Consider the following 26,673-nt stretch of genomic DNA (forward strand, 5'->3'; position numbering starts at 1 on the left):
GATCTAACATTCATATCATCAAAGTCTCAGAAGGAGAGGGAGAAAGAGAGAGTGGAACTGAAAGTATTGGAAGAAATAATGGATGAAAAAATCCCAAATTTGGTAAAGACATAAACCTATAGATTCAAGGAGCTGGGCAAAACCAAGCGGGGTGAACTCAAGAAATCCATGCCAACACATCACAGTCTAAATTCAGAAAACTAAACAAAAAAAAAAGAATCTTAAAAATAACTAAAGATAAATGAATCATTACCTATAAAAGTATGTCTTAGTCAGCTCAGGCTGCTATAACAGAATACCACAGACTGGGTGGCATAAACAACAGAAATTGATTTCTCATAGTTCTAGAGTCTGGGAAGTCTGAGATCAGGCTACCAGCATGGTTGGGTTCTGGTGAGAGCCTACTTTCTGGGTTTGCATATAGCTATCTTCTTGTTGTGTTTTCACATGGTGAAGAGATCATCTACCTCATGTCTCTTCTTATAAAAGCACTAATCCTATTTATGAAGGTTACAACATCATAACATCATTACCTCCCAAAGGCCCCACCTCCAAATACTGTCACATTGGGGATTAGGATTTCAGCATATGAATTGGGGTGGAGGCACACAAACATTCAGTCCATAGCAAGGTACAGTGTCTTTCTCCAGAAAACATGGAGGCAAGAAGGGGTTGGCACAACACTTTTCAAGTGCTAAATAAAAGTACTGTCAACCCAGAATTCCTTCCTCAGAGAAAATAACCTTAAGGAATAAAGGTGAAATGAACAAATTCTCAGATGAGAGAAAATATATCACCAGCACACTTACCCTAAAAAATGGCTTAAAGGAAGTTCTCTAATCTTCCTTTATAAATGATACAATAAGAAAACCTCAAACAACAGGAATGAAGAACAGCAGAAAGGATAACCATGTAAGTAAAAATAATGCACTGTTCTCTCCTCTTCAATTTTTAAAATTATGTTAGATGATGGAAGCAAAAGTTATGACATTATCTGATGGGATTCTAAACACATATAGAGAAAATATTTAAGACAATTATACTATAAAGTGAGGGAAGGCAGAAAGACATAAATGGAGGTAAGGTTTCTACATTTTACTTAAACTGGTAAAGTTTTGATACCAGTAGACCACAATACAACCACTATGAAAACTATACAAATAGGTACTCTCAAAATCACTATGATTAAATCAAAATGGAATTCTAAAAAGACAGGTCTTGACAAAATGGATTGGAAAACATGGCCCAACTATATGTGTCTACAAGAAACTCATTTGAATATAACAATATGGGCAGGTAGAAAATGAAAAGATGGAAAAACAATATCATGCAAACATTTATCAAAAGATAGCAGGAGTGATATGTTAATATCAGATAAAGCAGACTTCAGAGCAAAGAAATTACCAGAGACAGAAAGGAACATTATATAATATTAAAAGGGTCAATCCACCAAAAAGACATTGCATCCCTAAATGTGTACAAACCAAGCAACTGCACTGCAAAATATGTGAAGCAAACACGGATAGACTTGAGAAGAAAAATAGACAAATCTACAATTATAGTTGGAGATTTCAACAGCTCTCTCTCAATAATCAATAGAAAAATTAGAGGGAAAATCAGCAAGGATGTAGAAGAACTCAACAACACCATCATTGAAGCAGGATCTACTTGACAGTTATACAACACTCACCCAACAACAGCAGAATATGCATTCTTTTCAAGTGTCTATAATATTCTCCAAGGTAAATTGTACTCTGGGTTATAAGACAAAACTAAACAAATTTAAAATAATTGAAAATATACAGAATGTGTTCTGTGACCACAATGGTATCAAAATAGAAATCAAAATACAACATATCAAAATTTGTGAGACACAGCTATTGCAGTGCTGAGAAGGAAATTTATAGCATTAAATGCATACATTAGAGAAAAGGAATAGTCTCAAATAAGTAGTCTAAGTTCCTACTTTAAGAACCTAAAAACAAAGAGCAAAATAAACCCAAAACCAGCAGAAGGGAGAAATAACAACAATCAATGAAATTGAAAACAGAAAACAAGGCAAAATCAATGAAACAAAAAACTAGTTTTCTGAAAAGAACACTAAGGTTGACGAATACCTAGCAATACTGACAGAAAAAAAGAGAAGACACAATTTACCAATATCTGGAATGAAACGGATATCACTACAGGTGCCACAGTCATCAAAAGAATGATAAGGGAATACTATGAACAACTCTACACACATAAATTTGACAACTTAGATATATTGGACCACGTCTTTGAAAAGCCAAACTACCAAAAGTTACCTACGAAAAAGATAATATGAATAGCCATATGCCCATTAAAGAAATGGAATCCATAGTTTAAAAACATTCTTGAGAAATAAATCTCGAGACCCAGATGGTTTAATTGGCATCTTCTACCAAAGGTTTAAAGAATTAACACCAATTTTACACAGTCTCTTCCAGAAAAGTAAAAGTGGAGAGAAAATCCAATCTCATTTTATGAGGCCAGACTTATCTTGGTGCCACAGCCACAGACAGGACAAAAAAGAAAACTACATACCAATATTCTTAATGATTGTAGATACAAAGAGGGTACGGGGGGCGGGAGGATGGTAGAACAGGGTAAAGAGGGTCAGATATATGGTGATAGAAGGAGAAGTGACTCAGGGTGGTGAGCACACAATGTGATGTATAGATGATGTATGTGACAGAATTGTACACTTGGAACCTATGTAATTTTACTAACAATTGTCACCCCAATAAATTTTAATGTATATATAAATTTATATATATATAAACAAACATACACCGGGGGTGCCAAAAAAATGTATACAAGTGGACACTTTGGTCAGCGTTGCTCAAGCAGTAGTTCGCTGTAATCAGAAGTGTCTGGACGCTGATGGTAACCACTTTGAGCACCTCTTGTAATTGCAGAAGTCAACCATATTCATCTTTTGTTATTGGCACATATTGAGTATTACAATTTTAATACAGTTTTCCTTTCTTAAAATGTGTATACATTTTTTTTTGGCACCGTGTGTGTGTGTGTGTGTGTGTGTGTGTGTGTGTGTGTGTATGAATTAGAATTCAGTAATATATAAAAACATTTAGAAACTATGACTAAGTGGGGTTTATTCCAAGTATGCAAAGCTGGTTCAATATTTGCAATGAATGTAATCCATTATACCAACAGGCTAAACGAGAAAAATCACATTAATCAATGCAGAAAAGCATGTGGCAAAATCCAACAGCCATTCATGATTTTTAAAAAACTCTCAGTAATTTAGGAATAAAGGGTGTTATGGACTAAATTGTGTCCCCCTAAAATTCATATGTTGAAGTCCTAACCCCCAATGTCACCGTATTCGAAGAGAGGGCCTCTAAGGAGATAATTAAGGTTAAATGAGGTCATAAGGGCAGGGCTCTTATCCAATAGGATTGATGTCCTTATAAAAAGATAGACACCAGAGTTGACTGACTCTCTCTCTCTCTCTCTCTCTCTCTCTCTCTCTCTCTCTCTCTCCTTCCTTCCCTCTCTCCCTCTCTCCCTGTCTCCCTCTGTCTCTCTACCTGGCATGTGCACAGAAGAAAGTCCATGTGAGGACACAGCAAGTAGGTGGTATCTAGAAGCCAACTTTGAGAGACCTCACCAGACACCAACTATGCTGGCACCTTGATCTTGGACTTCTAGCCTCCAGGACTGTGAGAAAATAACTGTCTATTGTTTAAGCCACCCAGTCTGTGGTATTCTATTATGGCAGCCCAAGCAGACTAATACGGAGGGGGAACTTCCTCAGTTTCATAAAGAGCATCTACAAAAAACCTACAGCTAACATCACACTTAGTGGTGAAAGAATGAATATGTTCCCTCTAAGATTAGGAAGAAATAAAACTGTCCCTATTTGCAGATGGCATGATTGTCTATGTAAAAAAAAAAATCCCAAGGCATCTACAGAATGAGTAATGAGTGAGTTCAGCAATGTTGCAGGATACAAGATCAACACAAAGAATCAATTCTATTTTTATGATGAGGAAACTATAATTAAAAACACAATACCATTTACAATCACTCCAAAAAAAGAAATAAATACTTCTATAAATCTAACAGCACAAGTACGGTACTTTGATGCTGAAAGCTACATAATGCTGATTACAAAAATCAAAGATTGTCTAAATAAATGAAGAGACATACCATGTTTGGAGATTAAAAGACTTAACATAGTAAAGATGTCAGTGCTCCCCAAATTGATACACAGGTGAAATGCAATTCTTATCAAAAATCCCAGCAGGACTTTTTTTTTTTTAAACATAGGCAATATTATCCTTAAATTTATATGGAAAAACAAAGGAACTAGAATAGTTAAAACAATTTTGAAAAGGAAAATAAAGTAGGAGGAATTACTGTGTTCAATAGTAAGACCTTTTGTACAAGCGCAATAACCAGGACAGTGTGGTTTGGACACAAAATGAATGAGAAAGGACAGGGAACTCAGAAATAGACCCACACAAATATACCCAACATATTTTTTACAAAGTTGCAGAAGCAATTCAATAGAGGAGGGATAGTCTTTTAAAAAAATGGTGCTGGAGCAACTGGATATGCATAGGCAAAAAAAAAAAAAAAAAAGAAAAGAGAAAAAGAAAGAAAGAAAGAATGAAAGCAAGAAAAAAGAAAGAAAAGAAATCTAGACCTAATCTCCACACCTTATATAAAAGTGAACTCAAAGTGGATCACAGACTTAAACATAAAGCATATAACTATAAAACTTTCAGAAGAGAACATAGCAGGAAATCATTGGGACCCAGGGCTTAATGAACAGCTCTTAGCGTTGATACCAAAACCACAATCAATACAAGAAAAAAAGATTAATTCCCCGCCACCATCGTGAACGACACAGTAACTATCCGGATCAGGGAGTTCATGACCAATAGACCACGTCAACAGAAACATGGTCATCGACGTCCTTCACCCTGGGAAGGCAACAGTACGTAAGACAGAAATTCGGGAAAAACTAGCCAAAATGCACAAGACTACACCATATGTCATCTTCATATTTGGATTCAGAACCCATTTCAGTGGTGGCAACACAACTGGCTTTGGCATGATTTATGATTCCTTGGATTAAGCAAAGAAAAATGAACTCAGACGTAGACTTGCAAGACATGGCCTGTATGAGAAGAAAAAGACCTCGAGGAAACAGCAAAAGGAACGCAAGAACAGAGTGAAGAAAGTTAGGGGGACTGTAAAGGCCAATGTTGGTGCTGGCAAAGGGAGAGGTGGAGATTGGACGACAGGAGTGAAGATTCATCAGTAACTATCAGTGGTGAGTGAGCAGATTTTTCATGAGAGGACTAATAAACTAAGAACTTTAAAAAAAAAAAAAAAAAAAAAAAAGAAGTAAGAAAAAAGGATTAATTGAATTGCACCAAAACTAAATACTTCATTTGTGAAAGAACCTGTTAAGTGGATGAAAAGACAAGTTACAAACTGGAAGAAAATATTTATAAACCAGATATTTAACAAGGGACTTGTGTCTTGGATATATAAAAAAAATCTATCAAATACAAACATTAAAAAAAAAGCCCACTCCCATTAGAAGATAGTCAAAAGACATAAAAAGATATTTCACAGAAGATGATCCACAGACGGTAAATAAGCACATGAAGAGATGCTCAGTATCATTATTCATCAGGGAATGCAAGTTCAAGCCACCATAAGGTATCATTGTACACCCATCAGAAAGGCTAAAATAAAAAAAATAGTGACAACATCAAATACTGGAAAGGATGTTGAAAAACTGTACCACTCATACATTATTGGTGAGAATGCAAAACACTACAGGCCCTCTGGAAAACAGTTTGGCAGTTTCTTATAAAACTAAACATGTAACTACTACATAACACGGCAATTGGTCTTTGGGAACATTTATCCAGATAAAAGGAAGCTTATTTTCTCTCTCTCTCTCTCTCACACACACAAACACACACACACACACACACACACACACACACACACACACACACACACACACACCAAATCTATACACGGATATTCATAGCAACTTTATTTGTAATAGCTCCAAACTGGAAACAACTCAGCTATCTTTCAGTGGGTGAAGGGTTAAACAAACCGTGTCCCTTCCACACCATAGAAAACTACTCAGCAATAACCAGAAATGAACTGATGATACATGCAACAACTTGGGGGAATCTCAAGGGCACTGAGTGAAAAAAAATCTATTTACATAACATTCTCAAAATGAAAAAATTATGGAGGGGTGTCTGGTTAGCTCAGTTGGTTAGAGCGTGGTGCTGATAATACCAAGGTCGCCGGTTCACTCACTGCATGGGCCACTGTGAGCTGTGCCCTCCTTAAAAAAAAAAAAAAAAAAAAAAGTATGGAGATGGAAAACAGATTAGTAGTTGCCAGGGATTAGTGATGATGGCAGGGAGAGAGAGAGAGAGAGAGAGAGAGAGAGAGAGAGAGAGAGAGAGAGAGAGAGAGAGAGAGAGAGAGAGATCGAAAGAGGTAGTACAAGGAAGATCTTTGTAGAATGAAACAGTTTTCTATCTGGATTGCAGTGGTGGTTACTGGAGTCTACACATACTTCTGAGGCAATGACAGAAATATACACAAGTTGTACCAATATCAATTTCCTGGTTTTGTTATTGTACTGTAGTTGCAAGGAACATAGTAATTAGGGGAAACTGGGCAAAGGGTACACAGGACTTCTCTGCAGTATCTTTGTAACTTCCTGTGACTCTATAATTATTTCTAAGTTAAAAAGAAAAAAGTAGGCTCCGAGGTGTGCTGTAGTGGGCAGAACATGCACTTTGAAGATAGCCAGTCCTGGGTTTGAAGCCTGTCTTGACTTTTTACTAGCAAGTTACACCATTTCACTGAGCCTCGGTTCCCTGCTCTGTAAAATGGGGCTAATAATAGGACCTACACCACAGGATTTGGGGGAGGATCCTGACCGATACGAAAGTTCTTGGCTCAGGGTCTGGCCCATAATAAATACTCAGGGAAATGAGTTACCTAAAGGTGAACGGATTTATTGTAACATGGCACTTGTTTCCTTTGTCCTAGTATGAAAGAGATTGAATGGTTGGGCCAACTGCCACCACCACACAAAAAGCACCTTAGGCGTTAAGTGTGTACCATTTGGCTTTGTGCACTGACCCCAGGCCATTGCCCAGGCCCTTGAGTGGTATATCCAACAGAGATCTCGGCTACAGGCACTGCCCAGGATGGCATGGTCCCTGTTTCCATGAGTGAGGAGCTCAGTAGCACGAAGGCTTGGCGTGCTCTGAGATGTGGGCACAACCTCATATGAAATGTCCGCTTTCACAAGTTGCCTCGGAGTCTGTGCCCCACGACTTGGTTGGGCCCATTAATCATGGCAGGCTTTCAAATTACTTGTCTGGAAATGCACAGTGATAACAGATGTTATCAAATTGTTTTCATGAAGGATGGTCAGAGTACAAAATAATCCCGCTGTTTGATTACTCTGGTGATATTGTTCCCCCCACCCCACTTTTGCTCCAAAATGCCACTTCACTTCTCCCTCAAGGGCCCTTCACCCGGGCTTGCAGGTCTGTCTCCCTGAGGCTTCAGCCTCCCTCCCTCCGTCTACCACTACTCCCCCTCTCACACACCTCCTCTCCACTCTCAGCAAAAGCAACTGCTTCTTCTGCCACAGTGGAGCCCTCCACGCCTTTACCTGCGCTGTCCCCTTTCCCCAAATTGCTTTCTCCACCCCACCATGCTCTGTACATACTCGAACCCTGCCAGCTCTTCTCCCCTCCCCCAACATCTGGCCTGGGTTTGTACCTTCCCTGAGTGTCCCCAGCCAACCAAACTGTGCTTATGGATCCCCCGGCTTCCCTCAGACCTGCACCGAGCTGGTGAGCTCCTGGGCACCTAGTTACTTCTCAGGAAATGTTTGTGGAATAAGTACTCAATGCCTACGGCTTGCATACAATGAAGAGTGGCCCGAGTCCTGCCAGCCAGCAACTGTGCTTGCAGTGTCCCCACTTACGTTATGGAAGATGGAGACTTTCCAGTCAACACGAAGGGGGAGCAAAGGCCGGAGAGTGTGAACTCTGTCATTGGCTTGGCAGTTACCCAGCATGCCCCTGGCCAGGAGGTGGCTGGGCAACCCTGGTCTCACAGACAGCCATTGAGCAAGCCTCATAAAGGGGGTCTGTGTCCATAGGCCTGACACATCTGGGCCGGGTGCTTGCAAAGCCAGTTGATATGCTAGATGGCACAGGCAGTTTCCTGTGAGTTGTTGTGGCAAAGGACCTACCCCTCCCCCCGCCCCTTTAAGCTTCAGGCAGACTTACAGATATTCTGTTTGGCTGCTGTGGGCTGAGAGGCAACAGACAGGGATAGAGCACTAGACTGGGAGGCCATCTAGATTCGGTATGCAGCTCTTAACTGATAAAGACTTTTTAGAGACCATCTGTAGTTTACATATGCATGTACCATGCTAATGAACAGTTGCACTCCTGGGCATTTATCCTGCAGGAATGAAAGTGTGTGTTCATGAATGGTCATAGCTGCTTTATTTGTAATAGCCAAAACTGGAATCAGACTAGATATCCTTTGATGGGAATGGTTAAACAAGCTGTGGTACATCCATCCATATCATGGAATACTACTCAGCAACAAAAAGAAACAAACCATTAACACACAATTTGGATGCATCGCTGGATAATTGTGCTGAGTAAAAAGTTCAGTGTCTAGAGGTTACGTACTGTATGGATCCATTTATATAACATTTTTGAAATGGCAAAATTTTGGAAGTGGAACACAGATTGGTGGTGGCCAAAAGTTAAGGACAGTGGTGGGGGAGGGGGAGAGCTGATATGAGGAATCCTTGTGACAGAATTGTTTGGTATCCTGATTGTGGTGGTGGTGGAAACACCAACCTATACATGTGATAAATTTGAATTGTATAGAACTAAACACACACATACACTCACAAATGATTACAGACAAAAGTGCAGAAATAGGAATAAGACCAGTGGATTGTATCAGTGTTCATCATTTCATTGGAGGTTGCCAAGTGGTGACATTCTATTTCTCCCCTTCCTTCTTCATTTATTAGCTGGAATACTTCCATAAAAAGAACTTCCCTCACCAGCTCTTTGGTTATCCTGAAGTATAGTTTACATAGTTGATTTCCTAGTGTCCTCCAAAGATGAGAACCAATGGGACCAATGTCTTTTTAAAACCTTTGGCATCAGGAGGATCTCATAGATTTGAATAGATTTGATGTGCTCCTCGTTGAGGCTCAAATTGTCCCATCGTCGGCCGGTGGGGAGCTTATACAGATTGGTTCCTGGGTCCTTGTGCCATGAACTTGGTAGTCCTTGACAGCTTCCTTGCTATTTCTCCAAGGACCTCTGGCTCCTTTTAGTGGCAAGTGGTATTTCAAAATCAAGTTCTGGGTGCTAGAGGTATCATTGCCAGTGGGTTTGCCATTTGTTTCTAGGTCTTTTCAGAGACAGGTAGGAAATATTTTTTAAGATAAAATAAGTCATAGATTCTTATTTAACCTCTTCCATCCAGTGAAACCAGCACTCAGTTGATTTATCCCACAACACATGTACAAAAGACCCAGAATAACAAAACTAACACTACCACCAACAATAACACTATGATTTCTGAAAACAGTTTAAGAAATTTTTTGCAGTTTTTTTCCCCCCAGGATAGATCCAATTAGGAATGCTCAAATTACTTTGTTTTAAAAGTCACTCGAAATACTTCCTCTACTCAATTTCATGTTGTTTTTTATTTTTGTTTTTCATTTTTCTTTTGACTTTTAGGGACTGCTTTTTCATGTATTTAAATTTGTTTTATAATTATGTAAACGATTTCCTTGGCTCCAGAGTCAGTCTTTGGGAGTTTCGTCTCTTTGTGGTGACAGCCACCCCCCTGTAAGGAAGCCTGGTTCTTTTGGTTTATTATAATTGTTTGTTAATGTATCAGTCTCGCCTACTAAGCTGTCAGCCCCATGAGGCAGGGTCAACAGGTGTCTTGGCTACCTTTGGACCCCACTACCTGACATAGAGTCTGGCACGTGGAGCAGTGCTCAGTAAATATTGGTCGGGTGAATAAACCTGGAATGAGAACCCTAGGGTTTGGAACAGAGATCATCTCCATGACACCATCTTGGGCTTCCTTACTAGCTTCCGAGATCAGGCATTTAGAGCGCCCTCAGCCCTCTCTTAGCTGAGGGAGCATTTCTACCTAATTCTCCCAACCATCAGCCATGTTCTCAAAACTCCTAAATACCAGTGTAACAGGAACCCAAAATCCCAGTCTGGAGATTTCTCTCAGGAGACCTAGAGACCCTTAAGGAAATAGGACTCTAGGTAGTCAATCTGACATTCCAGAATTCTTAGGAATCCAATTAAATGCAAACTAGGCTCTCCTCTGTAAACAGATAGCTAAAACAATCATCTTATCAAATATTCCTGTGTTTCTATAGAGAACGTATTCTAGAAAAGGCTAAAGCTTGTCCCACAAGTTTTCCATACTAATACACAGCATTACGTGGAGATGGAATTAAGACTGTCTTGATTTCCTGGTTGTGTGGATTTTAGATTTCTTTTGTTTGTTTCACACCCTGAAGTAGGAAACCAAGAATAGTTATTCCTGAGCTGCAGCATGGATCCAAGGCTCCGGTTCTTTGCCAGGGATAGAAGCAGTATGGTTCAATCCAGTGGGAAGATTTTAAGGATTAGCAGCCAGGAGCTCTGGGTTCTGGCTTGTCTCTGGCTCCGTGGTCCCACCTATACCCCATGGAGGGAGAATGAGGTGGTTTCCAGAGTTTTCCTATCCTTCCAGGACTGGTCAGCTGAAGGCTCTTTGATGACCTGCTCACCACTAGAAACTCCACAAGTGGGAATAGTTGAAGACTCTCCGGGGGGTGTCTGTCAACATGTGTCCCCCCCCCCTTCTTCAGCTGGGCGTGGCCTGGGCAGCCTGGCAGGAGCATAAACAATCCCTAAGCTCCTCAAGACCCACATGCTTTCTCCAATGCCTTGAATTATTCAATTGAACCAGTACCCCCCACACCAAAAAAGGTATTATTTATCTTGAAATGTATTCTCTTCCCTCCCACAAGGACAGCCCAGGTAGGTGTGGAGCTGTAGTCAGGGAAATTAAAATATGCAAATGAAAAAAGCTAGGCATCGCAAGTCCTGGTGTTCCCAGGGTTTTCTTGAATAGCAACAAATTAAAGAAATGCTATGTAATCAAAGTTTATATCAAGCCTTAAGAAAGAAAAACTCCATTATCTCTAAATATAGCGATGTGTTTCAATGTGTGCCTTTGCGTCTTGAAATTGTGTATGCCTCGCTGAGCCAGTGCACGCTCAGAGCATTGGGTTTCCTTGGAATGTGGGGTGTGGGGAGCATCTCCTTTTTCTACCTCTTTTTCAAATGTAATTAACAGATTACAATTAGCAGAGAAATGTAATTTGCGCTACAAACCCTTCTGGCCCAGGTTTGGCCCCAGTTTTTCCTGTGCAATTCGATTTGCCGATTCTCAGTTTAAATTCCAAACTGAAGGGGGGCGGTGCTGGGACAGGAGCAGTAAGTAGGGCTCTCTACATACAAGCTGACCCCCTGGTCCTTGTTTGGCAGGAGTGGTTTTAAGTGTCAGCCTCCTGGGACCACCTGGGCTGCTTGGACTTCCCTGGGGATTTGCTCATTGTCACATTGGTTTGGAATTTGCAGGTGTTACATTGAACAAGTCTTGCATTTCGCTTCACACCACGAATCCAAGTTAGCCAAGATTTTCACCTCCAGTATCTTGATAAGGCCTGGAGCTCTTATCAAAGAACTTGGGCCCCGAAGGCTGAGCAGCAGCATAGCTCAGCAGTGAGTTCATCCTGCTTTCATTGAAGGAAGCATTTGCTTTGGGCATTTGGTAATGCCTGATACAAGCAAGGTTGATGTTTTTGACTAGGGCTTGAAATGTCAGCCCCTAGTAGCAGAGAACTTTGAATGCTACACTGTTAGGAATAGCTTTAGGCACAAGAGAATGAAGAGGGCATGAGTAGGAGGCAGGAAAAGAGCTAACAATTATGCTCCTGCTTCTAAACCAAAGGAAGGCTGAAAACCAGGGACTGTTTATAAGTGTTTCTCAATTGGCCCTAAATAGAAATCACGGTTCCTCCAAAAGTGTTTATACAACTTTCTGATTTTCAGACCAACCTTGGGTGATCTGTCTGCTGCCCAGGAAAGCAGGTATTTTTTTTTTTTTTCTGCTTTACTTTTTTTTAAAATTAAATTTGTTAGGGTGACATTGGTTAGTAAAATTATATAGGTTGCAAGTGTACATTTCTATAATACATCATCCATATATTGCATTGCAAGAATTTTTTTGCTGCTTCTACAAATCCAAGGTGAAATCCTCAACTCGTTTATTTATATTTTACTTAACCAACACTATATAGCACTTAATGTGTGCACAGCACTATTCTAAAACCTTTTCAAATATTGACTCATTTAATCCTCGCAACAATCCTGTGAGATAAGCACTATTATCGAGATCCACAGAGTAGGACACTGAAGCACTAAGTGATTCACACAGCTGGTCAGTGGGTAAATGGATAAAAACTGTGGTACATCCACCCCATGGAATACTATTCAGTAATAAAAAAGAACACACTATTGATACTCAAAAACTTGATGGATTTCCAGAATTATGCTGAGTGTAAAAAGCCAATCCGTATGGCTCCTGGCACACTGCCTGCTGGGAGATGGCTGTGGTCTGAAGCCAAGTATGTTGGTTCTGGGGCCTCTTGAGAGGCGCTCCCGTGCAGGCCCAGGTCACCCACTGCCTGTGACCAGCTGGGGACTACCTGGGAAGAGCTACAAAGTGATCCATGGGTGTTTGTTGCCTGAGCTAACCCTGGAGGTACATGGAAGAGGCCATGTCTGCGAGCAGTACCAGGCCTGGGGAAGCTCTGTAAAATGCCAGGACACGCCAAGGCCTTCTGCCACCAGCCAGTTCCCTTGAGGTTCAGCCACTGATAAAGCTTCATGCAGTATGGGAGTTGGGTGAGGCAGGGTCTCGGGGAGTCACTAAAGTGGGAAGAATTGTAGTCAAAAGGTTAATGTAGGCTCTGGTTTGGTGCCAGTGCTGAGCCTGGAGCTACTCAGCAAAACTCTCAGAGCACACTGAGGCCAGTCGCCACCCACCTGGGGCCCTGGACTCTGACAGTAAGAGTGCAATGCGGGTGGGGCTGGCTGCTTTTGGAGATAATTGCCTCTGGTGTTGGGGGAGTTAATGTGGGGCAGAGTCCCAGCTGGGTCAGCAGGGCGGAGCTCCAAAGCTCACCAGACCAATCAGATTCTGATTTGGTTGTAAGCGTAGCGGGGCGGGCTCAACACAGGAAAGATGGCACCTGCCTTCCGGCTACACCAGAGAAGAACCACCCACAGGGAAAATGCCACCTGTCCTCCAGCCCTCCTCCCGAAGTCACACAACTCAGTCTGCCCCCATATGTCTCCAACAACTTCTGAGTTACTGTCCCTCCACTGGAGCCCAAGGTGAGTGCCTGAGAATTAGAGCATCTGTGTGCGGCCATTAAAGAGAACGCCTGGGTTTCCCACCACCTTCTGTCCCACCTGGTTGTCAGAATCCCCACTGTTTTTTACAGCGGATGTTGTGGGGGCTCCTCTTCCTGGCAGCAGAACTCTGGGCTGGGGTGGCAGGTATGGGGCTGGAGTCCTTCACTCCTCTAGGGGGATCCTCCAGGGCCGAGCTGTCCCTTCCCGTTCTCAACTGGCACACGGAGGTTTGGGGTTAACCAGTTCCACGTCTCTGCCCCTCCTACCAGTCTCAACGTGGCTTCTTTCTATCCTTAGTTCCAGGACTTCTGTTCAGCCAGACTTCAGATGGTTCTCCAGGTTGATTGTTCTACAATTTAGTTGTAATTCTAATGTGGTCACGGAAGGAAGCAAGCTCAGTGTTTATCTACTCTGCCATCTTGGATTCCTTGTTATTTTTCCTTTCTTTATTTCTTTACTGTCATGTATCTGGGATTTGAAGAAGGAGCAGAGATAAATGTCGATGCTCTATTCATGGTGCTTAACCAGCAATCCTCAAGAGACTCTTGAGGACAACCGTTTGGTTAGAAAGGGAAAAATGTTTACCTTTTGGTTACAACAACTGCTCCTGTTCACACAGGGCACTCCCCCCTTCCACGCCCATCATGAACATCCCCTCTTGGTCAAATGCAGCACATTCAAGCCAGACTGGTCAGTTAAAGATATCCAGGAACTTTGGGCCTTCTAGGCCACAAACCTGACTGATCACAGCAGAATTTGCTAGGGACCAGGAGTGGCAGTCACTTAGAGGCTTTCACTCAGGAAGAACAGTGGTCTGTCGCAAGGGATATTGATTCAAGTCTAAGAAATAAATTTGACCTCAGTTGCTATGGAAGACAGAGGCCACAAGGGAATACAGGAAGAGGCATCTTATTGTGATAACTCAGTCTTCTTCCCTGGAGAAAAATGCCAGCCCTCTTGCCTGGGTCACTGTACCTTTGGAGCCCAAAGCCCCTGCTACCATAGTGATGAAAGCACAGACCTATGTGGCATTTTTGGAAGTGGAGATTGCCAGTGAACTCCTGTCTCCCACTTGCCTGCCCCACAGAAAGAATATCACTTGGGAATGGTAGTGGGGATCAAGGTGACCTGGCTGCAGAAAGCCAATGAGATTTATTATTATTATTATTATTAATTTCAGGTGTACAAAATAATGTAATAGTTAGACATTTCACCCCTCACAAAGTGATAACCCTCCTCCCCCAATCTACTACCCTTCTGACATAGTATATAGCTGTTAAAATTCTAATGACTCTATTCCCTATGCTGTACTCCACATCCTGTGACTATATATATATATATATATATATATATATTCAAATATATATACATAATCAAATATATATATATTCAAATATATGTATTAAAATATATACAATCAAATATATATATATATATATATATATATATATATATATATATACACACATAATTATAGTTGACATTCAATATTATTCAGCTTCAGCTTCAGGTGTACAGTGCAGTGATCAGGCATCTACACTGTCCCTGAAGTGGTCTCCCTTCCCAACTAGCAACCATCAGTTTTTTTCTCTATATCTCTGAGTCTATTTCTGTTTAGTTTGCTCATTCATTCTGTTCTTTAGATTCGACATATAAGTGAGATCATATGATATTTGTCTTTCTCAGTCTGACTTATTTCACTTAGCATAATATTCTCTAGGTCCATCCATGTCGTTGCAAATGGTAAGATTTCATTCTTCTTTATGGCCGAATAATACTCCATTGTATAAATGTACCACAGTTTCTTTATCCAGTCATCTACTGATGGGCATTTCGGTTGTTTCCATGTCTTGGCTATTGTGAATAGTGCTGCAATATACATAGGGGTGCATATATTTTTTTCAATTAGTGTTTTGGATTTCTCTGGATAGATGCCCAAGAGTGGAATTGCTGGTCATAAGGTAGTTCCATTTTCAGATTTTTGAGATACCTCCACACTGTTTCCCCTAGTGGCTGCACCAATCTGCAATCACACCAACAGTGCACAAGGGTTCCCTTTTCTCTACATCCTCACCAGCACTTGTTGTTTGTTGATTTATTGATGATAGCCATTCTGACAGGAGTGAAGTGGTATCTAATTGTGGTTTTTATTTGTGTTTCTTTAATGCTTAGTGATTTTGAGCATTTTTTCATATGTCTGTTGGTAATCTGTATGTCTTCTTTAGAGAAATGTCTCTTTATATCCTCTGCCCATTTTTTAATTGGGTTGTTTGGTTTTTTTGGTGTTGAGTTGTATGAGTTTCTAAAGTAAATTTTGAAAATTAACCCCTTGTCAGATGTATCATTGGCAAATATCTTTCCCATTCAGTAGGTTTCCTGTTTGTTTTATTGATGCTTTCTTTTACTGTGAAAAAACTTTTTAGTTTGATGTAATCCTATATGTTTATTTTTTCTTTTGCTCCCCTTGCCCAAGGGGATATATCAGTAAAAATATCACTAAGGGTAATGTCTGCCAATTTACTTCCTATATTTTCTTCTAGGAGTTTTATGGTTTTGGATTTTACATTTAAGTCTTTAATCCATTTTGAATTTATTCTCGTGTATGGTGTAAGGAGGTGGTCCAGATTCATTTTTTGCATGTGTCTGTCCAGTTTTCCCACCACCTTTTATTGAATAGACTGTCTTTACCCCAGTGTAAATTCTTGCTTCCATTGTCATAGATGAAATGACCATATAGGTATGAATTTATTTCTAGGCTCTCTATTCTGTTCCACTGCTCTATGTGTCTGTTTTTATGCCGATAGCATGCTGTTTTGATTACTATGGCCTTGTAGTATGAGTTGATGTCAAGTAGCATGATACCTCCCACTTTGTTCCTATTTCTCAAGATTCCCATGCTATTCAGGTTCTATATACATTTATGGTTCTATATACATTTTAGGATTATATATTCTAGTTCTGGAAAATGTCATTGGTGATTTGATAGGGATTGTGATGAATCTGTACATTGCCTTAGGTAGTATGGACATTTTAACTATATTAATTCTTCCTATCCATATAGCATGGTGTTTCTATTTAGTTGTATTGTCCTTAATTTGTCTCTTCAGTGTCTTATAATTTTCTGAGTACAAGCCTTTTACTTCCTTGGTTAAATTTATTCCTAAGTATTTTATTGTCTTTGAAGCAATTGTAAATGGGATTGTTTTCTTAATTTCTCCTTCTGATAGTTTGTTATTGGTGTATACAAATGCAACTGATTTCTGAATATTAGTTTTGTATTCTGCTACTTTACTAAATTTATTTATCAGTTCTAATAGTTTCTTGGTGGATTCTTTGGGGTTCTTTATATATAGTATCATGTCATCTGTTTTACTTCCTCCTTACTGATTTGGATGCCTTTTATTTCTTTTTCTTGTCCGATTGCTGTGGCTAGAATTTCCAGCAGTATGTTGAATAGAAGTGGAGAAAGTGGACAACCTTGTCTTCTTCCTGATCTTAGGGGGAATGGTTTTAGCTTTTCCCCATTGACCATGATGTCAGCTGTGGGTTTATCATATATGGCCTTTATTATGTTGAGATATGATCCCTCTATTCCCACTTTCTTAAGGGTTTTATCATAAATGGCTGCTGGATTTTGGCAAATGCTTTTTCTGTATCTATTGATGTGACCATATGATTTTATTTTTCATTTTGTTAATCAGGTGTATCATGTTCATTGATTTGTGGATGTTGAAGCCAATGAGAGTTTTAAGCATAACATGTGTCATCACCCTCCTTGACATGCGCTGCACATCCCTGTGACCCCTCTTGACCGGGGATGGCAAGACCCCTAACACACGCCATCATCCCCTTTCTGATGGCCTGGCAGAGATTGCTAATCAATCACAATGTTCATGTGCATCCCACTGAGCCTGGACTCAGCCACTTCAGTCTGCCAATGTTGGAACACAAGTAGAAACCCATGTGCCAGCCTTGTCCTAGAATCTAAAGGTCTTAGTCATTGAGAGGAACTGCTCCTGTCAGCAGAGAGAAATGCCTCCAAAGTGGGGGCTGCAGATGTCTGCCAACTAGTCTGTCTGCCCCACACTCCTTCCTGGTGAGCCACACCAGAGCCAGATCACTGCCGAGGTCAAATGGGAGTGGGACCCTCTTACCATCTCAGCCTCCTGGGCATCATGGGCCCTGAACCCCTAAATGTGGGTGGGGGAGAATGAGTGACAGGATAGACTCTCTGAGACCCCAGCCAGGAATCAGACTGGCTCCATGCCCTCAAGAAACAATGAAGTAAATTGGGTATACACACTGTGTTTAAAAACCTTGGCCTCCTAGATGAAAAGCCCCAACTCTCAGATGGCTTTAAGGTCCCTCCACTCCTAACAGAGTGATGGGTCCATCTGTCCCCTGGTCAAGCTTGTCAATCTCTGGATGCTGTTCCCTGTCAGGAATATGGCCAAGACTTCTCCACCTCAGTGTGTGGCCCCAAGAGAATCACCAGCAATTGCCTGGTGGGGGTGTGTGTGGTGTGGTGAGTTCCCTGTGAAACAAAATTCTGACCCCTGAATCCCAGGTGGTATTGCTGCCTGGTGGGCATTTGTTGCTCTACTTCTGATATGTGAGCAAGGGCCCACATTACAAGGATGAGAGAGGGCTCCTAGCTGGGGGTCAGGGCTAGAAGTGAGAGGAGAGAGCTGCATCTTCTCAAATTCTCTGTCCTCTCCTCCTCCCCACTTCCGGGACCTCCCCTGAAGACAAGTGCTGAGAGGAGTGCTGAGCCCGTTCAGCTGGGCAGTCTGGGGCTTTGCTTCCTACAGTGCTCTGCATGCACCTGCCTCCCCACATACAGTGGGCTCCAATGGGCATGGACCTCAGGAACCAGGCAGCCTGGCCTGTGGCAAGGCTGCAGGCACCAGGCCAGAAACTCAAAAGTACAAGCCAGTGAGTCAGCCCCGTGCCAGGGGGCATTAGCATGCTGATCAGCGAAGCCACCCAAGCTTCCTACTGCCCCAGGAGCCAGCGATGCAGCCCGAGAAAGCACAGGGCTGGCAAATAGGGACCCAAAGGCCAGACAGAGCTCAAGAGCTAGCCCAGACCCCATAGGTTTCACTGGTGGCATGGCTTCCCAGCAGCACTCCTCTTGGATTCTGGTCCCCAGCTCCTCACAAGCACCCATTCCTGCCCTGAGTGCCCAGCTGGGAAGAGGACTGTTGGGTCGGTGGCTCATACACCACCACCCCGTGTGAGCCCATGCCCAGCACAGGGCCAAGCACCGGAGATGCCCCACATTCCTTGAGACTCCTTGCCTAGAGGAGCCCTTGCCCTGTGCCCTGGGAAGGCCTGGCAAAGGAGACTGGACTGGCTAGGGAGCTGGGGCCCCGTGCCTGCGGGAACACTCTTAGCTGAACCTCCTTCAGACAAATTGGAGTCAGGCCCAAAGAGGAAAGAAACTGTTAGCTGCTCAGGCAGGACTCAGGCCTGGGGAAGGTGAGGCGAGGCAGAGAGCTCCAATTTCTTTTCCATTTCCTGTAGATTCTGCACTGCTTTTAGTGTTTTAATTGATTACATCAACTGTGCTCATTTCCCTGGACAAATTGGTCTTTACACAGAAGAGGCAATTACCTGGGCTCGTTCCATCCCGATCGGCAGAAGCAGGCAGGAGCCTCCTTGGGGCCACACAAGATTATCTGAAAAGACTTTGTGATTCAAAATGAGGACAATTATTTCAGCCTTATAACCTTTTTTGTTTGTCTAAAAATATCTCGTGCTGATGTGGGTCCTACAGGGCAGGAAGAACAGTGGCCTAAGTCCATCTGAATTTAGGCCTCAAGCTCAAGGGGCTTTGCCTGGTGGCTGTGGACAGGTGGGCAAACAGCAGATGTGGGGAGGAGAGACATAGAGGATGAAGAAAGAGGGCACATTGAAAGTTGGGTTTAATTCACGGTTCTGCACCTGTAGGCTGTGTGGCCTTGGACAGGCTGCTTCCCCTCGACTGCCTGATCTGGGCAAGTAGCTAAGATTCTCTGCCTTGCTGCCATTAAAAGATGGCTGTAGGACTCCATGAGATCCTGGGTGTCAATGTGTTTTGTCACTTCTCAATGCTTTGCCCTTGGGAGGGCAACCCAGGCCCCCAGAGGTAACTGTGGGAGCAGGAGGCCCCAGGTCTTATGGAGGGACTGTCAGGACCAACCTGGAAGCCACTGGAACTTGGATCTGTGATGGAAACTAGGGTGAGGACATGAGGCATCTAAGGAGGCCTCACCTCAGGGCTGTACACATGCAGGGGCAGCACCCAAGAGTAGATGCCTCAAGAAGTTTTGCACCCTATACACCTCAGCAAACTCACCCAATCCCAGCCCCAGATGCAGCGTTTACTTCCAGCCATCATAGCCAGGCAGGGCTTGAGCTGAGGCACACATGGACTATTTGCTTTGGATCTTGACTGTTGTAGAAAGTCTTCTGGAGGAGGGGGCATCCATCAGGACCTCCATCGCAAGCAGATATGCTTCTTGGGGAATGAGAGACAGGGGCTAGCAAGGATAGAGAGTGAGCCCTGGGGCTGGGAGGAGGAGGCTGGCCTCTAGGTCACGTTCTGTTCTGTCGCTGGCTGATCCCATACCTGTGGTTACGGCCACACCTACTCTGGGCCCGAATGTGCCACGGGGAGGGGTTTGGCCTCGATCATCTCCAATGCTGGCCCTAGTTCGGAAATTCTCCCAAATGACGACCTTGAGGGGTACAAAAGTTTCTGACCCTTTAGGCCCTGGCCCGGTACAGACTGGCTGTCAGGCAGTGCAGGGTGTGCTGGATACCCATCCTCTGACTGCTGCCTGCAACTGTCGGGGGGAATGTTGTGCCCGTGTCCAGGCAGGACTGGTTGCCTTGTTCTGACCAGATGGAGTCCAAAGCAGATGCTGGGTTTGGGGCTGGGGATTTGTTTTTTTGTTTGTTTGTTTTGTTTTTTTTGTGTTTTTTTTTTTTGTATTTTTTTAGTTTCAGGTGTACAAAACAATGTAATTGTTAGACGTTTATCATTTATATCCCTCACGGGGCTTGGGTTTTTTAAACTCTCAAAGGAAACAGGGCCATCTAATGAAGGAATTGTTGCCCAGTTTTCTTTTTTGAAAATCAATGCTTTCTTATTAAAAAAGGTTAGAGATATTTTTTGGTGCAGACTTTTATGCAGATAAACCTGTAGAATTTAGAAATGATTTTATGGAGTTTGTTTTCAAAGGATACTTGCAGCCAAACCAAAGTGTTGTGAGTCAGGCCCCTTCAAACCACACTTCATGTAAAACTTCGAAATCCTGGAGAAGCAAGGTCTCTAAGCAAAGTGCTAACCCAGGTGTAATATGGAGCCCTGAACCCCCATGCTCTCTTAAAGGGGACATTTCATGAGAATGAGCTCCAGCTCATCAGCTTCTGAGCTCACAATACAACAGCTCTGGAGCAGCAATGCCTTGGAACACAACATGTGACAGTCTGAAGACCCTCAGCTGACCCCTTGGCTCCTGGTCAAGTCTTCACCACTGTTTGCTCAGACAATGGCCACAGCTTCCTACTCGTTTCCTGTTCCCACACTTACTCTTTCCAATATACTTCCCATCCTGCAACTGCTGTCACTGTGTATATACCCTTGAGCCTGACCCTGACATGCCCCTGCCTATAACCCTTCCCTGGCTCCCCTTTGCCTCAGGAGCAAGCCAAAGCTCCTAATGGTGCTCAGCAAGGTTCTACTTGCTTCTGCAGCCTCCTCTCCTGCTGCTTCCACCCGCAGCCCACAGGCAGCAACCCTCAACCACCCAAGGCTCTGTGGGCACTTTGGTTCCATCCTGCCTCTGGGCCTTTGCTAAAGCTCGTCCCTGTCCTCGCAATGACATACATTTGATGATGCAACTCTTCCTTCATAGCCCAGCTCCACCTGGCCCACATTTGCAGCCATCGAAGTAGGAGAGAAAGGAAGCAGGGGCTGGGAACCAGGCAGAGCCTGACCCCAAGCCTCATCCTCATTCCAAGAGAGCTACAGCATCTAATTTGGGCATGATTAGATTTGAGAAAGGTCACTATCGCTCAGTCAAGTCCATTTTGCCAACACTTATTGAATACCTGCTGCAATCCAGACCCCAAGCTGGCTGGAGGGGTTGCAGTGAGGAACAAGGCTTGGTCTCTACCCTCCAAACCTGTAGGAGAATCAACACACACACACACACACACACACACACACACACACACACACACCATGATAACTAATCATGCAGAGGTAAATTTTTAGAGTCAAAATGAATGAAAACAGGTTCTAAAGCATCAGGAAAGGCTTCCTGGACAAGGTAGCTCCCCGAAAGACTGGGAAAAGATTTAACTTAGCAAAGCAGATGGCATCCCATGTGAGAGGACAACAAAGGCTCAGAGGTGGGGTGAGCACAGCATTGTGTAAAAGACTTTGAACTGCCAGTCTGGCCCGTGTGGAAGATGGGGATGTCGATGAATCAAGGAAAATCAGACTGATTAGCAGAGGCAGGCAGGGCTAACCCTCATAGAGCCTTCCGTTCCCCTTCAAGGATTCTGTACTTCATACTTTATCCAGTGCTTCCTCACTGGTTATCCTGAGTGGCCACAGGCAGAGCCAATGGCCAACTAGTCCACCCACAAGGCCTTGCCAGACAATGCTATTTGATTGGAGAGGCCAGTCCTCCAGGTTTTAAGTAGTTTCATATGCTGGACAGCTCCGATCTCTTTCTAGGGTATCCATAATGTATAAAAGAACTGTGGAGATTTTTGAAGCAAAGAAATAGACTCCATGTTCCTTAGTCTGCTGGTGGTGGAGAGGGGCCAGGAAACATGACAGGAGGGTCTTCCACTGCTCCCAGGGTGGAGGTGGAGTAAGAGTGAGGCTTCAGAGTAGCTGGTTTGGAAAGGGAGGAAGAAAGGACCACAGAGTCTTTCTTCCTTGTTTACATAATAAGACAGGGAGTCCTACTGGAGACAACCTCCTGTAGGCCAAGTTCTAATGCCATGTATACCTGAAGTGTTGCATAACTTCATGTGCTGTGGGGAACTTGTGGGTCCCTTCAGGAAGCTGTGAACATGGAAAGTGGAATCACGGCTTTCCCAGCATGGTGGCCAGGAGCTGGGCTAATGGGGGATCCTAGAGATGTGTACTGGGTTGAATGGTGGCCCCCCAAATATGTCCATGTACTCATCAGCAGAACATGTAAATATTTTGTCATATGGCAAGAAATTCGATTTAGTTAAGGATTTTGAGAGGAAGAGTTTATCCTGGATTATCTGGGAAGGCCCTAAATGTAATCACACATATCCTTATGAAACAGACACACGAGGGAAGACAGCCACCCGAAGAGGGAGGCAGAGACTGGAGTGATGAGGCCACAAGCCAAGAATTGCCTGGGGCCACCAGAAGCTGGAAGAGGCAGGAAGCATTCTCCTCTAAAGCCTCTAGTAGGAAGTGGTGATCCTGCTGACACCTTGGTTTCAGATTTCTGGCCTCCAGAACTGTGAGAGAATGCCTTTCTGTTGTTCTAAGCACACCATTTGTGATACTTGGTTACAGGAGCCACAGGAAACTAACAAAAGATGGGAAGTTCATGCCAAGGGGGCACAAATCTGGCCCTGGTTCTAGAAAGAGATCCCCTGGGACAAGACCCCCATTAACCCAATCCTAACCAAAAGGCTTTTAGCTCAGACATCTAGAAAATGTCTTTTTTCCTATAGAAAAAATACATGGCAATCAATGAAAGAATAAATATTGCTCTGCAGAGATGCCCATTGCAGGCAACTTTGCTGTAATATATCCATTCCCTTGGGGTGGGGAAACACTGCTTCCTTTCAGAGTTCTCACCACGCAGGTATGCATTTTGGGTTCAGGATTCCCATAATTGTTTAGGGAAGTGGAACCTCACTCTGGAGGAGGAGACAGAAAATATGAATGTCAAATATGGGTGAGGCTGAGGTGAGAAGGACAACCAATGTATCCAACGCCCAGCCCCAGGGGCCAAGCGGAACAAAGTCATAAGGAGAAGTATGAGACCCTCTAAATTGAGAGGCCCTAAGCCAAGTGCCCCAGAATCTGGCAGTGGAAGTAGGCCTTGGGAGCAGGGCCTTGGTGGCAGCTAGATAAGCCATGGTATATACCAGGGGTGCCAAAAAAATGTATACAAGTGGACACTTTGGTTAGCGTTGCTCAAGCCATAGTTTGCCATCATCAGAAGTTTCTGGATGCTGATCGTAACCACTTTGAGCACCTCTTGTAATTGCAGAAGTCAAACGTGAGTTTTATTCATCTTTTGTTGTCAGTACATGTTGAGTATTACAATGTTAATACAGTTTTCCTTTCTTAAAACGTGTATACATATTTTTGGCACCCTCTGTATTAATAGAGGTAGAGGCCCCAGAATGAAGGAGGTGGGAGTCCTGTGACCATCTGTCCCTTGATGGCTCAGCTTGCTCTGGGTCCCATGCTATAAGAGGCCTGGGGACAAACAACAATGTTTTGGGGGAACAGGCCCCAGAGGGGAAGGGGACACAAACCTATAGCATCTGAGGTGGGCATTAAGAGTGATGCCCTCAGCTCTCTGGAGGGTCTGAGGGCCCAGGGTTATAGCTCAGGGGTGAGAAGTGCTGTGGAAATACCCAGAAGCTGATTGACACTCCCCACAAGGAAGCACTTGATGCCAACAGAGCTACCAAAAGGTGAACGTTTCTGTCATCTCTAGAACCATTTTCAAGGTCACGGTGAGCATGGAGTTTAATCAAACTTTAGTGCTTTCAAAAGTAAAAAACAACACCTCAGGAGACCAACATCGCCTCTCTGGAGCAGTGAATGACTGGGTCTCCCGACATATGTCTTCTCCAGGACACTGGGCAGCAGGTGACAGTGTGTCTTTGAAATATTAAGAAGTCTCAGCTGAAGATTTCAGAGTAGATTGGTGAGAATCGTTTGCGAATGAGGACAAGAGGAGGGTCACCTTATTTATTCAGAGTCTAGGCTTCATTTTTCTAGAGATTTACTTGATAAAATCCAGAAGGACAGGATGCCGATCCTTGACAGTATCTCTCGTAGGCGTGTATTTTTAAATGAGCGGTGGTACCGTTTCCATATCTTCCTGGGGATACATATAGAAAGGCTGGCTGGCACAATGCTGGCATGGTGGTGGCTGTGGGGCAGTCCTGCGGACCAGGTAGTCAGCTCAGGACGTAGGTGAAGCCATGTGCAGCCGGGAACCAGCCCGGGGTCTCCAGTGGCCAGTCTGCTGAACACCCACTATGTAGCAGGCTGTGTGTGAGCCAGGTAAGCTGCTATGCCACCGCATAGGGGGGTCAGTGAGAGTGCCAGCCAGCCAGCCAGCCAGCCTGTAGTCTGCTCTCTTGGTATTTGGGCTGGGCTGTACTAGAAAGACTACAGCCAAAAACATGGCGGGGGGCTGGCCCCAGCACTGGCTGGAGAAGGAGAGCACACCCCTTGAAGCTGTAGACCGGAGCCATCTTTTGTATATTTGGGGTTAATGCCGATGTTATTTAAGTGTGTCCTTGTGGCAAGTGAGTGATTGCCTATGAGAAAGCAACAGCTACTCGAAGATAAATTGTCTGGGGGCGGGGCAAGGAGTGCTGGTCCAGGGAGTTGGGCATCCTGGAGTCAGGCAGAGTCTCGAAACTGAGTGAGGGAGGGGTCCTGCCCACCGGAAGCTGGAGGCCTGGACCAGAGATCAAGGCTATAAAGAGACTGATGGTGGGGAAGCCAGTCAGAGGGAGGTTCCTGGGGAGAGGGAAGGATAAAAAGCAGAGAAGGTAGAAAGCCAAATCCCTTGGAAAGAAGCAGTGGACAAGTTGCACCCCCACCCATTCAGGAGACAGGAGACTGGAGTTGGTCTCAGCTGGCCAGCACCTCGCTGTGGACCCTCACTGAGACCCTTACCCTCTCTGGGCCTCAGTTTCCCCATCATTAAGCAGCCTGATACAGATGATTTTTCCGGCCCCTTTCCACATCATTTTCCCTCCTTTAGCCAAAGAAGGGCACACCTGTGTTCATTTCCTGTGACTACGGTAACAAAATATCATTAACTGGCGGGCTTAAAGCAACAGAAATCGATTCTCTCACAGTTCTAGAAGCCAGAAGTCCAAAATCAGTAATGGGCCTAAATCAAAGTCACATGTCAGCAAGGTCACACTCCCTCCAGAGGCTCTAGAGGAGCTTATGGTGGCTGCTGTGCTCCTGCCAACCCCTCCCACCATTTTCATTTTGCCTTCTCCTCTGTGTGTCTGTGGCAACTTCCCCACCTCCCTCTTTGAAGGACCTTTGTGACTGCATTTAGGGACCACTGGGACAATCCAGGGTAATCTCTCATCTCATGATTCTTCAATCCAGTCTACAAAGTCCTCTTATGCCATATAAGGTAACACTCACAGGATCATAACACGACGTAGGTATCTTTCGGGGGACATTTTGTGGCCTGCCATACCACCATTTGCGCCTTTCTCGGTTATTTTCATATCCTTCCCATGTCGACTCAAATGTTTTCACAGGATTCACCTGTTCTCAACTGTCAAAAGTCCTTACAAAAATACCTGTTTATAGCCAACACTTAACCATGTCCTGGTATATTCGCACAAACATCCCCCCGTGGCCCACTTCAGCCCTCACCCAGCAGAGCGTACCCTTCAGCTGGAACCCAGCTGCACTTGTCACAGAATCCAAGTCCAAAGACTCTAAAGACCTCAAAACATTCTTTATAGCATTTGGCAAGGCTGTGCGTATGTGTGTAGGCTGGGTAGGGGGCAATGACCTGCAGAGAAAGTTTTGAAAACACTGAGGTTCTGGATGTCGGTGGGCCTCTTGCCTTGCAAGGAACCCTTCACATCTTAGGTCTGGGACCTAAGGCTGACACAGTTTGAAGCCAAGCCATTGCCACATCATGTAGCTAAAACACTGAGAGTCTGCCGTAGCAAGCTGCATCAAAGGGAATGGGTGAATCTGACATATGTTATCACAGAAGGAGACAGAGACATTGGACAGTGCCTACCAGGTTAAGGGGCAAAAATGGGGGAAATTTGGAGAGCCGGAGAA

At 43.7% G+C, this 26,673-nt stretch overlaps 1 pseudogene; it reads left to right on the forward strand.

The window, feature by feature from the left end:
• Positions 1-3,502: 3,502 nt before the first annotated feature.
• Positions 3,503-5,940, forward strand: LOC148754692 (small ribosomal subunit protein eS24 pseudogene; annotated as a pseudogene).
• Positions 5,941-26,673: the final 20,733 nt, after the last annotated feature.

This window comes from Rhinolophus sinicus, chromosome 18, assembly GCF_057876585.1.
Source record: "Rhinolophus sinicus isolate RSI-liver-muscle chromosome 18, RSI-T2T, whole genome shotgun sequence".
NCBI classification, from domain to species: domain Eukaryota; kingdom Metazoa; phylum Chordata; class Mammalia; order Chiroptera; family Rhinolophidae; genus Rhinolophus; species Rhinolophus sinicus.